Source organism: Stomoxys calcitrans, chromosome 2 (genome assembly GCF_963082655.1).
Source record: "Stomoxys calcitrans chromosome 2, idStoCalc2.1, whole genome shotgun sequence".
Lineage (NCBI taxonomy): Eukaryota > Metazoa > Arthropoda > Insecta > Diptera > Muscidae > Stomoxys > Stomoxys calcitrans.
Window position 1 is genome coordinate 70,578,835 of NC_081553.1, and position 17,255 is coordinate 70,596,089.

Sequence of the window (17,255 nt, forward strand, 5' to 3'; positions counted from 1 at the left end):
TAGACTTCTATACGGATGGTTCCAAAGTAGACGACCAGGTGGGCTTTGGGGTGTACTCTAAAAATCTAGAACTGGTCATATAGAGAAAGTCACTCGACCACTGCAGTGAGTATCAAGCAGAGATCCTTGCAATTAAGGAAATGGTGGAATAGCTAAGATATAATGTCATAACAACGATTGGCATACGTATCTTTTCATACAGGTAGACTCCCAGGCAGCCATTAAATCCCTGGAGAATGCATTTCTGAACACAAAAACCGCCCTCGACTGTTGCAGATCACTCAATGAGATGGCTGAACAGTTCAAAATTCACCTGTTCTGGATGCCGGGCCACAGAGATAACCCAGGGAATTCTAAAGCAGACGAGCTTGCGAGACTAGAATCTACCCTACGCATTCCAGGGACACTGGAATCTGTGGGTATGCCTCTAGCGACATATAAACTAAGTTTTCAGGACCAGGCCAGAAGGACAACGAATGATAGATGGTCACTAAGAGGGGGCTGTGAGCATTCCAATACAATGTGGCCACATCTGGACTTGAAGAGATCTACCGCTTTGCTGTCATTGGCTAGAACAGACGTCTCAGTCATTGTGTCCGTCATGACAGGTCACTGTCTAATCGGAAAACATGCTGACAGATTTAAGGTTGCCAGCTACGACTTTTGCCGAAACTGTGAGGACATCGAAGAGGAAGAGACTATAGAACACCTTCTGTTTGTGTCCCGCACTAGCAGTTAGAAGGAGTTCCACTTTAGATGCTCATTTCTTTGAGCACCTGTCTGATTTTGCGAATGTGAACACTCACAAGTTATTGGGCTTATTAAAGCGAACTGGATGGTTCAACGGTAGAAACTAGAAGGCATCTTTCTTCTTCTGTTCCTGTGGCATCACAATGGACGAAAACGTCTAAGTTAGTCTGATGGCAGACAGCCACTTAAACCTAGGCTAACCTAACCTTACCATAGGGAGCAATTATTATACGATTTGGTTAAAATTTTGCTCAATGGCATCAACTAAGGTATCTAACATCCAAGCCAAGTATGACACGAATCGGTTTATAACCCAATTTAGTTCTAATAGCATAGCAATTCTTATCCATTATCCTTTATTTGCCTATAAAGAGATATCGGGCAAAGAACTTAACAATGCAATCCATGGTGATGGGTATATTAGATTAGGCCCGGCCGAAATTAACACGCTTTTACTTGTTCTGTATTGACTATGAGTATTCTAAGGCCTATATGGCATTCACTTCACAGGGACAATTTTTTTTTTTCACCGTGTAAGGATTTTATGTGCATTTCGGTTGCTCGTTTATCTCTTCCATAGCCCTTCTTCTCTTACGCAATGAAGATAAATGTGGTGTCATGACATGCATCCAGCTCCACACCACTCAGTCCATCTTCAAACAGATGAGCAGACAATACCATTGGATTTTGATTTTTCAATGACTTTTGGGGTACAAATAAAAATCTCAGCAAAAAACAAAAAACACCCGGAAAACCAAACTTCATGTCGAACTAAACCACAATACTCATTCATTTAGGTGGTTGAATGATAACGAAGAGGAAGAAGAAAACAAGTATTTCGACTGCTCCATTTCCCAGAAGGCGAAAAGCAACATAAATTTTTGTCACAATACCATTGACATTGGCAAGTGTAACATGAATTTCGGTTATGCTCTCTCCTAAAGGCAGTACAGGAAACAATTTGTCTTTATCAAATAAATATTTGAAGGAAATGATGGGTGATGGCTTTGTTTTAAGGTGTTTTGATACTCATATTTTAAAATTTTATAAGAAAAATGGGGACATCATGCTGGTGTATCTGTCAAAATAGAAATAATAGCTACATAATATTTGATTTATTGACAGCACATTATGTTGTTTGCAAATGCAAGTGTTTCCAAGAACATTCTATTGAAAGAATAGGGGAAAACTTCTCACACATCAATGAGTGATGTCCTGTTCAAGTTTAAGTTCAATGATGAAGGGTCTCTTTTTATAGCAGAGTCCGAACGCCATGCTGTAGTACAACACTATTTTGTGGGAAAGTTTTAAATGGCATAGTTCCTCACTAATGTCGCCAGGATTAGGAGGGGATAACCACCGCTGAAATTTTTTTATAATGTTCTCGTTATGATTCGAAAACAGACTTTCGGTGTCATAGGCGGACATGCTAACCTCTGCGCTACGGTGACCTCCATTATATTCTTTACAAGCCAGCAAAGAATTGTTTTCTGAGTTTAAAAGGAAAGTTATTCGTGAAGTTCAAGTGATTAAACTCAAGTGATTAAGTTATATTTAGCCGGAAAATCTCAACCGGCTATTGTTGGCGTATTCAAACACCTCAAAGTGAACAAAATGTTTGTGTATCATTGCAATGACATTGGTTCCGTTAAAAGAGGCCACAACGCAAGAAAAGAGTTCGCCCGGGCCGGGCCGGTAACTTTTAAAACCACCACCATGGATTCTGCGTAAAATCGACAGAAAATAAAATTACTTGAAAGGGATAATAACCAAATTTCTGCAAAACCAGCAAAAATTAATGCTTCTGGGAACCGAAAAAGGATAATCGAGAGATTGGATTATATGGAAGCTACATCAGGTTAAAAACCGATTTGGACCGTCTTTGGGACAATTGTTGGAAGTCGTAACCGAACATAAAATGGAAAATTTTAGCCAAATCGGACAAAAATTGCGGCTTCCAGGTACTCAAGATGTAAAATTAGGAGATCGGGTTATATGGGAGCTATATCAGGTTAAAGACCGATTTGACACGGTAATTTGAACAGAACAATGCGTATAAAATTTAAGTCCAATCGCATTACAATTGCGGCTTTTAGGGGCTAAATATGTCAAATCGGGAGATCGATTTGGCATATAAACATATGGGAGTTATATCCAAATCTGAACCGATATGACCCATTTAATATCCTAGCTTCATGCGTTCGACCGCTTTCGTGATTTCGACAGACGAACGGACTGAGGGATGGACGGATGGATATGGCGAGATCGATTCAAAATGTCAAGACGATTTAGAATATATATACTCTACCAGCCGACCAGGGCCCGCTTCGCTGCGACTTCCTTAACTCTCTAATATCTTTTTAGGGTGGGGACATTTCACCCTAAACGCGGATATCGAATTCGTGCCATTGTAGCCTATGACGCTGAGCGCGTTCCAATCCTGGCGAGAACATCGGACAAAGCGGTGTTTATCCCCTCTTAATGTTGTCGACATTTTCGAGGTACAATGCCATGCTTGGCCATTCAAAAAAAATTTTCCCCAAAGAGGTGTCGCACTGCGGGACGCCGTTCGGACTAGGCTATAAAAAAAGGTCCCTTATCATAGAGTTTAAACTGGAATCGGAAAGCACTCATTGAGAATTTGCCCTTCTCGATTCCTGGTGGTAATGTTTTTCCTTGGGGTAATGGTTTCATTAAGGGATGGATGGCACCTCAGACATTTCAACTCAAAAATGGATATCAAATTCGTGCTGCACTTCCAAATCCCTTTAATTTGAGCCTCATATTGCCATGGCTGGTAAATATAAACCGTTTGGAGGGTGTTTTGTGGCTCGGGCGGCAACCGGCACCTTGCACTGAAAATAGATATCAAATTCGTTCTTTATTCCCAACAGAAATGAAGTTTAGTTTAGGGGGTGCTTCAGAGCGTACCCCAAAACACTTGGCCCAAAAATGGGATATCGAATTCGTATTCTACTCTTAAATAACTTTCATTTGAGTCCCATATAGCCATGGTCGGTCAATATGCCCATTTGGGGGTATTTGAAGGTGGGCGACCTCCCACTACTTGGACCTAATATTTAACGCCATATTTGTAATCTACTGCTTAACACTTTTCGTTTGACTCCCATATTGACATGAACTTCAAATATATCTGTTTAGAGGAGTTTTGGGGTTGGGGGGACGCTGGGTACTTGGACCCAAATTTAAATACGATATTCGTTTTCTGGTCTTTAATACCTTTCATTTGATACCTTTGTTGTGCCCATCGGACCACTTTCGGATATGGGTGGCGTTTCTGGGGTAAAGGGGAGGGTCCGTCTCCACCCGATATATAAAAATTATATAGCCTCTGTTTCCTTCAAGACAAACGTACACAATCTATGAAAATTTTAAGAAAATATGTTCAGCCAAGTATCATATAATTGTAATGGGTCTAAAAGTGTTTTTGAGGGGTGACGTGACCCCCTATACTTCGATCTGATTTTGTATGCCAGATTCGAAATCTACTCCTGAATATCTTTCATTTGAGCCCCATATTGAAATGAACGTCCAATATGTCAGTTAGGAGGTTTGGGGTCGGGACGGCTCGATGGGTACTTAGATTCAAATTTTAATATCATATTCGTATTCTACTTTCCAATACCTTTCATTTGATACCTATATTGTCCCGATCGGTCCACTGTTGATTTTGGGTTGCGTTTTTGGCATAAGGGGGAGGGTCCGTCCCCCTTCCGAGACGGAAAAATTATGTAGCCTATGTTTCCTTCCAGACCAACCTACACAAAATGCAAAAATTTCGAGAAAGTCGGTTCTGCCGTTTTTCAGTCTATATGGAACAAACAAACCGAGTCCCATATATGCGTGATTGGCTAATGTGCCTATTTTGGGCGTTTTCGTGGGGGTGGGGTGACCCTCTATACTTCGACATGAATTTGTATGCCAGATTCGTTATCTACTCCTGCATACTTTTCATTTGATACCCATATTGTCCTTATTGGTCCACTTTTGATTTTGGGTGGGTTTTTTGCCGTAACGGTGGAGTGTTCGCCCCCTTCCGTTATCAAGAAACTATAAAGCCTATTCCTACTTGCTGACCCTATTCGTTCAGATTTAGATATAGCTCCTACATATATGTATCGCCCGCAGTGCACTTTAATGGCTGTAGTACCTACAATATGTACGATATGCACAAAATTTGGTGCGGATTGTTCTAATACCGACCTTAACATATCTGCATGATTTCATCAAAATCGGTTGAGATTTAGATATAGCTCCTATATATATGTATCGCCCGATTTGCACTTAAGTGGCCGTAGTATCTACAATTTTCAACAGATCTGCACAAAATTTAGCATGGACTATTTTGCTACTGATCTCAATTTATCTGCTAGATTTCATCAAAATCGGTTCAGATTTGGATATAGCTCCCATATATATGTATAGCCCGATTTCCACTTCAAAGGCCGTAGTAACTACAATTTTTAACCGATCTGCACAAAATTTGGCATGGACTGTTTTGTTACTGACATTAACATATCTGCAATATTTCATCAAAATCGGTTCAGTTTTAGATACAGCTGCCATATATATGTATCGCCCGATTAGCGCTTTAATGGCTGTAGTACCTACAATTTTGAACCGATCTGCACAAAATTTGGCATGAATTGTTTTGCTACTGATCTCAATATATCTGCAGGATTTCATCAAAATCGGTTCAGATTTGGATATAGCTCCCATATATATGTATCCACCGATTTCCACTTAAATGTCCGTAGCAACTACAATTTTCAACCGATCTACACAAAATTTGGCACGAATTGTTTTGTTCCTGAGATTAACATTTCTGCAAGATTTCATCAAAATCGGTTCAGATTCAGATATACCTCCCATATATATGTATCACACGATATGCACTTTAATGGCCGTAGTAACAACAATTTTCAACCGATCTGCACAAAATTTGGCACGGACTGTTTTGTTACTGATATTAACATATCTGCAAGATCTGATCAAAATCGGTTCAGATTTGGATATAGCTTCCATATATATGTATCGGCCGATTTGCATTTTAATGGCCATAGTAACTAAAATTTTCAACCGATATTCACAAAAATTGATACGGATTGTTCTACTACCGACCTTAACATATCTGCAAAATTTTATCAAATTCGGTTCCGATTTGGATATAGTTCCCATATATATGTATAGCCCGATTTTCATTTAAATGGCCGTAGTATCTAAAATTTTTAACCGATCTGCACAAAATTTGGCATGGACTGTTTTGTTACTGATATTAACATATCTGCATGATTTCATCAAAATCGGTTCAGATTTGGATATAGCTCACATACATATGTATAGCCCGATTTGCGCTTAAATGGCCGTAGTTACTAAAATTTTCTATCCATCTGCACAAAATTTGGCACGAATTTTTTTCCTACTGATCTCAATATATCTGCAAGATTTCATTAAAATCGGTTCAGATTCTGATATACCTCCCACATATATGTATGGCCCGATTTTCACTTTAATGGCCGTAGTAACTACAATTTTTAACCGATCTTCACAAAAATTGATACGGATTGTTCTACTACCGACCTTAACATATCTGCAAGATTTCCCTAAAATCGGTTCAGATTTGGATATAGCTCCCATATATATGTATAGCGCGATTTCCATTTAAATAGCCTTAGTAACTAAAATTTTTAACTGATCTGCACACAATTTGGCAGGGATTGTTTTGCTACTGATCTCAATATATCTGCAAGATTTCACCAAAATCGGTTCAGATTTAGATATACCTCCCATATATGGGTATCGCTCGATTTCCTCTTAAATGGCCGTAGTAACTACAATTTTCAAACGATCTACAAAAAAATTGGAAGGGATTGTCTTGCTACTGATCTCAATATATCTGCAAGATTTCATGAAATCGGTTCAGATTTGGATATAACTCCTTTATATATTTATCGCCGGATTTTCACTTATGTGGCTGCAGTAACAACAATTTTCCAACGATCTGTACGAAAAAAGTCGCTTCAGATTTTTATATATCTCTCATGTTCATATATCTATTGCCCGAATTTATAATTGTAGGGTATTATATAGTCGGCTCCGCTCGTCTTTTGCCTTTCCTTACTGGTTTACTTACATCCTTATTATAGCTTGCTTGTAGTTATCCCGCTTTAATGAATTTATCTAGAATTCTGTTTTCGTCGTTTACTGGGTTCCATAAGATTTTGCACAAACTCTTCAGCTGTTTTTATATGTCAATTAGTTCCTTTGAATTTTCTTACTCTGCTTACTCCGCCAACACAAATCTTCACTTTAATAAGGTTGTTTCGAAGAAACGCTACTTCAGGCGAAATCACTCGAAATAGATTTATCTACAAGGGAATAACAGGAATGAGGCAAGAGTTTTGGAAATAATAAGGCAAGTTTCAGCTGCTCTATGGATATTAACATAGAACAACTAAGAAATAAAAACACAAGAGAAAGGAATGAAAAGAATGGATTTTAATGCTACTTTCTAGGGAAAGAAATATAGTGAATCTCGAAAAGTGCATTTGAATGCTATTATCATAGAGTGCACTGCAGGCTACTTGTTTTCGGTTGCATAATGCAGTGTTATGCACTCTCCACTAACTGCAGACTAATGCTGCCATTATAATAAAGGATAGCAAATATTGAGTAACTGGTTTTCCTCGAATACTATAGGATCATCAATCATATCTGTTTCTTACATACTGCACACTTTTCATTTTTCTTCCCCTCTTCGAGCATGTGATGAAATTGTATTTGCTATGCCATGACAATATTTACTTTAGCAAGTGCAATGTGACCTCTATCATCGATTTCAATTTGAGTCAACATATTCACATTTTACTTTACAGCGTGTTCTGTATGAACTGCACTTGGAGCAATGTGTACTAGTAGAAGAGCTTTGTCATGGCTCTATCATTTAAACCAATCACAGTATATGGCAAAGCGAAAAATTAATAGAAAAACAAGTAAAAGAGTGCCAAGTTCGGCAGGGCCGAATCTTATACACACTCCACCATGGATCGCATTTGAGTTCTATTCGCGGTATCTCTTTTTAGGCAAACAAAGAATATTGAATAAGAATTGTTATGCTATTGGAGCTATATCAAGTTATGGTTAATTTCGGACCATAATTGAACTGAATATTGGAGACCATAATAGAAGACAATGTGTAAAATTTCAGCCAAATCTATTAAGAATTGCGAATTTTAGGGGCTGAAGAAGTAAAATAGAGAGATCGGTTTATAAGGGAGCTGCATTAGGCTATAAACCGATTCATGCCATTTTCGACACGTATGTTAAAGGTCATAAGAGGAGCCGTTGTACAATCTGAATCGGATAATAATTGCGCCCTCTAGTGGCTCAAAAAGTCAATACCCCAGATCGGTTTATATGGCAGCTATATCAGGTTATGAACCGATTTGAAATATTCTTAGCACAGTTGTTGAAAGTCATAACAAAACACCTCATGCAAAATTTCAGCCAAATCGGATAGGAATTGCTCCCTGTAGAGGCTAAAGAAGTCAAGACCCCAGATCGGTTTATATGGCAGCTATATCAGTTTATGGACCGATTTGAACCATTCTTAATACAGTTGTTGGAAGTCATAACGAAACATCTCATGCAAGATTTTAGCCAAATCGGATAATAATTTCGTCCTCTAGTGGATCAAGAAGTCAAAACCCCACATCGGTTGATATGGCAGCTATATGAGATGTTGGACCGATTTTAACTATTCTTCGCAAAGTTGTAGGAAGTCATAATAAAACACCTCATGCAAAATTTCAGCCAAATCGGATAGGAATTGCTCCCTCTAGAGGCTAAAGAAGTCAAGACCCAAGATCGGTTTATATGATAGCTATATCAGATTATGAACCGATTTTAATCATACTTAACAGGGTTATTGGAAGGGATATCAAAACACTACATGCAAAATTTCTGTCAAATCGGATAAGAATTGCGCCCTCTAGAGGCTCAAGATGTCAATAACCTATATCGGTTTATATGACAGCTGTATCAGATTATGAACCGATTTGAATCATATTTAACACGGTTATTGGAAGTGATACCAAAACACCACGTGCAAAATTTCTGCCAAATCGGACGAGAATTGCGCCCTCTAGAGGCTCAAGAAGTCAAGACCCAAGATCGGTTTATATGGCAGCTATATCAAAACATGAACCGATTTGGCCCATTTACAATCCCAACCGACCTACACTGGTAAGAAGCATTTGTGCAAAATTTCAAGCGGTTAGCTTTACTCCTTCGAAAATTTGCAGGCTTTCGACATACAGACGGACGGACATGGTTATATCGACTTAAAATGACATGGCGATTATATTTCGAGGTGTTACAAACAGAATGACGAAATTAGTATAACCCCATCCTATGGTGGAGGGTAAAATAATATTCTTTACACCATTATTATGTATTCCAGCAGCTAAGTTGGTAACTATTGCTTGCTTTGCGATTGCGAGAACCGTGGATTCGATTACCAATTGAGGATTTTGTGTATTGCTCCTTTGATATCACAATGGGTAAAAACACGGAGACTGTTCAGACTGCCTCTATTATCTAATCTTTACTACACCCACTTGACATTTGTCACATTTTGTATTTCCACGGTACTTAAATCTTGTCTTATAATACTGTATGCAAATATTCCTTGGGTGATTCAAGGTGACAATGTTTTCCCATTTTCCGCCTTTTTTTTTTTTTTTTTGGTTGTAATCAAAGTCATTTTGGAGTCGTTGTTTGTTTTCCTCTTTTCAACTTGTTTGCTAAATGTGTTCCAGCTCTCGCTCCCTCGCTCTCTTTCTGCCAACCTTGTCAATGACAAATGATGTAGTTTTGTATTCTTTTGGTTAACTTCATTTTATTCCATGCTGTTGTTAAATTTGTTTTCTATATCCATTTGATTTCCTCGGTGGCATGCAATGCACGCAACGAAAAGAACGCTGACTCTCTGCCCCTTTCACTCTCAAGCGAATTGGAAAAGCAAAGAAATTTAATTTGGAGATGTGCAAGGTATGCAAATTTGTAGTATGTTGAAATAGATGGAAGATTTCAGTACTATTTGAAAGGGGATTGAGTGTAAAGTTTAAGGCTTTCCATATTTTAAGCGATATTAGCTTGAATAATGTTTCATCTGATTCTAAGTTTCAACCTTGTGTTTGCCTATGGCGAAAAACAGACGCCTCTTAACATTAAATCTTACTCACTTACTTTAATAGGCTATGACGGAACATTTGTTCCACTAGCCGAACGTAAAATAACGTTCCAAGCGCCTCGATCTTCTGCGCTCATTCTACAATCTCTGACACCAGGTTTCGAGGTGTCTCCCACCACTTGATCTTTCCATCTGGCTTTTGGTCTTCCCGGTTTTATTGTATCACCTTGTTTGCTTCAAAAGATTTCTTTGCTGGAGTTTCTTCATCCATTCTATCAAAACGACCTAGGCAACGCAGCAGTTGTATTTTGATGCGCGTAACTACGCTATCGCCGTCATACATCTCATACAGCTCGTGGTTAATACGTCGTCTATATTCTCCTTTAACGCAAACTGGTCCATATATCTTACGAAGAATCTTTCTCTCAAATACTCCAAGCACTGCCTCTTCTGCTTTCACAAGTACCCATGCTTCAGAACCATATAACAGCACCGATAGTATCAGTGTCTTGTATAGTGTAATCTTCGTCTGTAGAGAGGTGAGCTTGTTTCTAAACTGCCTACGTAGTTCAAAGTAGCATCTGTTTGCCAGTATTATTCTTCGCTTGATCTCAAAATTGGTGTCATTCGTTTCGGTTACGGCGGTGCCGAGTTAGATAAAGTTACTGACTGTCTCAAAGTTGTGGTTCCGAACTTTCTCCATTTTCTTTATCTGCTCGGTTGTACAAGGCTTTTGGGAGTTGAAACCACCCATTTCGTCTTATCTCCATTTACTGCCAGACCCATTTTCACGGATTCTCTTTCGATTCTTTCAAAGGTTGCAGTTACTATTTCACGTGACCGACCTACGATATCGATGTCGTCGTCATAGGCGAGTAGCATGTGTTCTCTTGTAATTAGTGTGACATATCTATTCGCATCTGCATCTCGTATAAACTTCTCCAGCAGGATTATGAAGGGATCACACGATAGGCTGTCTCCTTGTCGGAAACCTCGTTTGGTATTAAATGGTTCCGAGAGATTTTTTCCTATTCTTACAGAGGAACGCGTATCAGCAAGTGCCATCCTGCAGAGTCTTATTAATTTTGCAGGGATACCAAACTCAGAGATGACTTGAAATACCTTTGAACGTAAAGGGGTATCGAAAGCGGCTTTGTAGTCAACAAAGAGATGGTAGGTGGTGATTTGTCCTTCTCGGGTCTTTTCCAGGATTTGGCGCAGTGTGAATATCTGGTCCACGGTGGATTGACCAGGTCTAAAGCCGCATTTATAGGGGCCAATTATCTCTTTGACTTTAGGTTTTAATCTTTCACACAGTACGCTCGAGAGTAGCTTGTATGCGATGGGGAGGAGACTTCTTCCTCTGTAGTTGCCACATTCCATCTTATCTCCTTTCTTTTGTACGAGACATAGTATGTTGAGGTTCCAATATTCGGGTATGCGTTCTTCTAGCCAGATTGCGCAGATAAGCTGATGCATACGCTTTATCAGCGTGTCGCCTCCGGTCTTAAATAGTTCAGCGGGTAACCCGTCGGCTCCTGCTGCATTGTTGTTCTTTAGTCTGGTCACTGCATTCTGATTAGGAGGTTAACATTCTACACCATCATCAGGGATTGGTTCTGCGGTATCCTCTTCGCCGCCAACGTCGGGCACTAGCATTTTACACCAAAATCAGGGATTGGTTCTGCGGTATCCTCTTCGCCGCCAACGTCGGACACTAGCAGTTGGGCAAAATGTTCTTTCCATATCCTCAGCATGTCATTTGTGTGAGTTACCAGATTTCCTTCTTTGTCTCTACAGGAGGATGTGCCTGCAACAAAGCCATCAGTTTGATGTTTAATTTTTTGGTAAAATTTCCGGACCATTCATTCTGACTCCTGTACATCTCAATTCGCTCACACTCACGTCTTTCCATTTCCTTTTTCTTTCTGCGGAATAGACGGTTTTCCTCTCTCCTTTTCTCCCGATACCTCTCCTTCATCTGGAGCGTTGCGACTGATTGCAGGGTTGCTCTATATGCCGCATTCTTGGCTTCAGTAGTCATCTCGACACTCTTGGTCATACCATGGGTTTTTTGGAGAAGGCTTCCGGTACCCAAGTACGGATTTCGCGGCATTTTCCAGGGAGTGGGCAATAGTTTGCCACTGCGCCATTATATCATCGAAAAAAGGAGTGCTTTCATCAGTCGTCGAGTGGAGTATGCCGTTGCCATCTGTTGTGTTTGAAGCTTTTCAATGTCCAGCTCAATTTGGTAGAGGGCTCATAATTGCGCCCTCTATTGGCTCAAGATGTCTAGATCCAAAATCGGATTATCTGGGAGCTATTTTAGGTTATAAAACGATTAAAGTCATACTGGGCACAATTGGTGGAAGTCAAAATAAAAGTCCTGGTGCAAAGTTTCAGCCGAATCGGACAAGAATTGCGCCCACTAGTGGCTCAAGAAGTCAAGATCAGCGATCGTTTTATTCGAGAGCTTTGTCAGGTTACAAACCGATTTGGAACATACTTGGCAAAGTTAATGAAAGTCAAAATAAAACTCCTTTAGCAAAGTTTCATCCGAATCGTATTAGAATTTCCCGCACTAGAGCCTGAAGAAGTCAAGATCCAGGGTCGGTTTAAATGGGAGTTATATCAAAACATGAACCGATAGCCCATTTCCCAAACGTCTCATACCAAAATTTCAAGCGCCAGCTTTATTCCTTATCGAAGTTTTAGCGTTCTTTCGACAGACGGACAAACACTGCCAAATGGGCTTAGAATGTCAAGACGATCAAGAACATATATACAATACTTTATTGGGTCTGAGATAAATACTTTGATGTGTTACAAACGGGGACAAATTAGGATACCCACCCATCATTTGGTGGAGGGTATAACAAGTAAAAGCGTGCTAAGTTCGGCAGGGCAGAATCTTGTAAATCTCCTACAATGGATCGCATTTGTCAAGTTCTTTGAATGACTTTTTTTTAATATATATGAGCTATATCAAGTTATTGACCGATATGGATCGTACTTGTCATGGCTGTTAGAAGTCATAGAAAAATACCTCCTCCGCCCTCCGGCTCAAAAAATCAAATTGGGATATCGGCTTATATGGCAGCTATATCAGGTTATGAACCGATTTAGATCATACTAGGCGCAGTTGTTGCAAGTCACCCCAAAAGTCACGCATAGAAAAATACCTTCTCCAAAATTTCAGGCAAATCTAGTATAGATTGCGCCCTCCAGACACTCCGAAAGTCAAATTGCGATATCGGCTTATAAGGCAGCTACATCAGGTTATTAGCCGATTTAGACCATACTAGGCACAGTTGTTGCAAGTCATACCAAAACAACACGTGCAAAATTTAATCGAAATTGATAAGAATTGCGCCCTCTAGAGGCTCAAGAAGTCTAATCAGGAGATCGGTTAATATGGCAGGTATATCAGGTTATGAACTGATTGAGGCCAGGTATATCAGGTTATGAACTGATTATGAACATGATTATGTCGTACCAAAACGATATGTACAAATTTTCAGCCAAATCGGATAAGAATTGCGCCCTCTAGATGCTCAAGAAGTCAAGACCCAAGATCACTTTATGTGCCAGCTATATCTATACATGGATCGATTTGGCTCATTTACAATCCCAACTGACCTACGCAAATAAGAAGTATTTATGCAAAATTTCAAGCGCCTAGCTTTACTCCTTCGAAAGCTTTCGTGCTTTCAAAAGACAAACGGACAGACGGAAGGACATGGCTAATAATATTTCGACGGACCGGCGGCTATAAATGTCCCATTGGCCCATTTACAGTCCCAACTGACTTGCGCAAATAAGAAGTATTTACGCAAAATTTCAAGCGCCTAGCTTTACTCCTTCGAAAGCTATCGCGCTTTCGACAGATGGACGGACATGGCTAATAATATTTCGAGAGACCGGCGGACGGGCGGCTATAAATGGCATGACGATCAAGAATATACATACTTTATGGGTTCTGAGACGAATTTTTCGAGATGTTACAAACGGTATGACCAAATTATTATCCCCACCCCATCCTATGGTGGAGGGTATAAAAATTCAAATTTTCCTAAGCCCCTGAAGATATGCAATACTTTTTGCCGCAATGACCAAAATTCCCGTTCAAACAATCGACAGATATTTTCTGCTATTCATTAACAATTTCATTACCCTCAAAGTATTTTTAATATAAACTTTTTCCAACTAGTTTTCCAAAACGTATTTCCATTCGATTTCAGCTGACCAATAAATACCAACCAAGCATTCCAGCAACACCACACAAGTTCGCCCAACTTTATCAATATGTACAAAAACCAAAATTACAATTTTCAATTTCATAAAGGATTCTCTTTCTGTTCTGGTTAAATGAATTTCGCCCACACTCCAAAATGAATTTTGTCAATAGAGAAAGAGGACAAAAAAAGCTTACCCAACAGCAGCAAAGAAAAAAATCAAACAAATCAATCTACTCACCAGTGATAATAGTAGTTTGCTGTTCGTTTGCTGTAACCATGAATTACGGCAACATTTAACTTGACGTGATGCTGATAAATTCGAATTCAAATGCAAACTTTTATCCATTTTTGAAAGTTGCTATGGCACGTATGCTGTTGCTTTTCACCACCAACTGCTCTCTTCTCAATTGATGATGGCTATAGTGATGGTGTTGTTGCTTCTGCTGCTGCTGCTTATGTCTGTCGTTCAGATAATGGGGATGATGGTGATGATGATGATGACAGCGATGATTATATTCCAGCCTCTGATGATGCTGTTGTCGATTTGCTAGTCCTCTATTTGTGGTTGGCTTTATGTTGCTGATGCTGCTGTTGTTGCTGCCACTGCAGCCGTCGCTGCTACTGCTGCTGCTTAGCTGACAATAAAGATATGGTGGCTGTAGCCTTGATGTGGTTACTGTTGCTGTTGTTGGTGGTCCCACTACTGATAAGGGTGGCCAATGCCCGCTAGCCATGCCAACATTTAGCATCGTAAAAAACGACATTGAAACGATATCATTATAATATCGTTCATTCTTTGTCTACCCTTTGTGGGCCGATGTGGTGGTTGATGATGCTTGGCGTATATCTTTCGAATTCGAAATGAAAAAGCAACAACAAAATACCCAAACACCAAGGAAACCTCAACTGCAGTATAGTTTCTTAAAGCACAAGCAAAAAACAAAGAAAACCCCAAAAATTTTACACACTTTGGTTATAGAGTTGAGGTTTTTTTTTTTTGTTGTTGTGGACAGTTCTAGTGCACGTGCATTTCACAACAAGTCAACCTTAGAAAAATTCTTGAAGAGAAAACTTTTGACAGCATCGAATATTAATGTTACTTGAATACACTCGACTGCAGGCATTGAATGTCATAAAATTTTAAATTTTCACTACCAGGGTTTCTTCCTCTGCTTTTTTTCAGAAGGAATCTGCAAAGAAAAATGAGAAAAAAAAATGTTAGTAAATATGTTGTGGCCATTACTTATAGTGAGGGGAAGATATTTTGTAAAGGTTGAACTGAAATATTGCAATTTGTAAGGAAACATTCAAGTCATTTTAGTTCAAAGGTCATTATTAAGAAGTATAGGGAAATATGTGGAAGTTCCTTTAAATATTTTAGTTTAGAATTTCAAAGCTTAATTGTTTTTCTTTTGATGTATCATATAAGTATTCTCAAATGAGATGGATTCTTTCTGATTGGCATTGACTGCATTTCTAGAGTAATTCGCTGTCTCCGATTTTTGAGTATCTCATGTGTTACTAGCTGGTCAGGTATGCTTTGCTACATGCTGAATTGTTGTTACCATAGGATGGAGGCTATATTAAACTATTCATTCCGCAATACCTCGAAATATTGATCTTCGAGGTCATAATATCATAGTATCGATATTCTAAGTCGATCCAGCCAAGTCCGTCAGTCCGTCCGTCTGTCGAAATGACGATAACGATCGAACGAATGAAGATAACGGCTTGGAATTTTGCACAGATTCTTCTTATTGAGGTAGGTCAATGGGGATTACAAATGGGCCATATCGGTTCAGATTTGGATATAGCTCCCATCAGTGACTTAGCCAGGGGGAGGGGGACCTCGGGCCCTAGTTTATCTAAAGATAAACTTTTGCCTAGCCTACCTCGAAATCATTCTATAGGCCAAAATTTCAATAAAATTTTTCTTCTTCTTATATATAACAGGTAAGAGCATGCTAGGTTCGGCCGGGCCTAATCTTATATACCCTCCGCCATGGATCGCATTTGTCGATTTCTATGCGAGGTATCTGTTTTATGCAAACAAAGAATCATGAATAAGAACTGTTATGCTATTGGAGCTACATCAAGATATATTCCGATTCGGAGCTTAAATGAATGCTGAACATTGTAGAAGTCATTGTGTAATATTTCAGTCCATTCGGTAAGAAATGTGCCTTGTAGGGGCTCAAGAAGCAAAATTGGAAGACAGGTTTATATGGGAGCTGTATCAAGCTATTGATCGATTCAGACCATATTAGACACGTATGTTGAAGGTCATGAGAGAAGCCGTTGTACAAAATTTCTACCAAATCGGATGAGAATTGCGCCCTCTAGAGGCTCAAGAAGTCAAGACCCAAGATCGGTTTATATGGCAGCTATATCAAAACATGGACCGATTTGAACCATGCATAGCGCAGTTGTTGAAAGTCATACCAAAACACCACGTGCAAAATTTCGGTCAAATCGAACGAAAATTGCGCCCTCTAGAGGCTCAAGAAGTCAAGACCCAAGATCATACCAAAACACCACGTGCAAATCTTCAGTCAAATCGGACGAGAATTGCGCCCTCTAGAGGCTCAAGAAGTCAAGATCCCCGATCGGTTTATATTGCAGCTATATCAGGTTATGTACTGATTTGCGCCATACTTAGCACAGTTATTGGAAGTCATAACAAGACACCCCAGCCAAATCAGATGAGAATTGCGCGTTCTATTGGCTCATGAAGTCAAGATCCAAGATCGGTTTATATGACTGCTATACAAGATTATGAACCGATTTGAATCATACATAACACTGTGGTTGGAAGTGATACCAAAACACTACGTGCAAAATTTCAGTCAAATCGGACGAGAATTGCTCCCTCTAGGGGCTCAAGAAGTCAACACCCTAGATCGGTTTATATGGCAGCTATATCAAAACATAGACCGATTGAAACAATACTTAGCGCAGTTATTGGAAGTGATACCAAAACACTACCTGCAAAATTTCAGTCAAATCGGATGAAAATTGCGCCCTCTAGACGCTCAAGAAGTCAAGACCCAAGA

General features: G+C 39.4%; 1 protein-coding gene across 2 annotated transcripts in view; it reads right to left on the reverse strand.

Moving 5' to 3' along the window:
- Positions 1–17,255, reverse strand: part of LOC106089393 (octopamine receptor Oamb) — a 409,732-nt gene that overhangs the window by 178,464 nt on the left and 214,013 nt on the right. For both annotated transcript variants that reach the window (XM_059363782.1, XM_059363781.1), the window contains exon 3: positions 14,441–15,392. The gene's annotated coding sequence lies outside the window, so the exon portion shown is untranslated. The remainder of the gene's footprint in view (positions 1–14,440; positions 15,393–17,255) is intronic.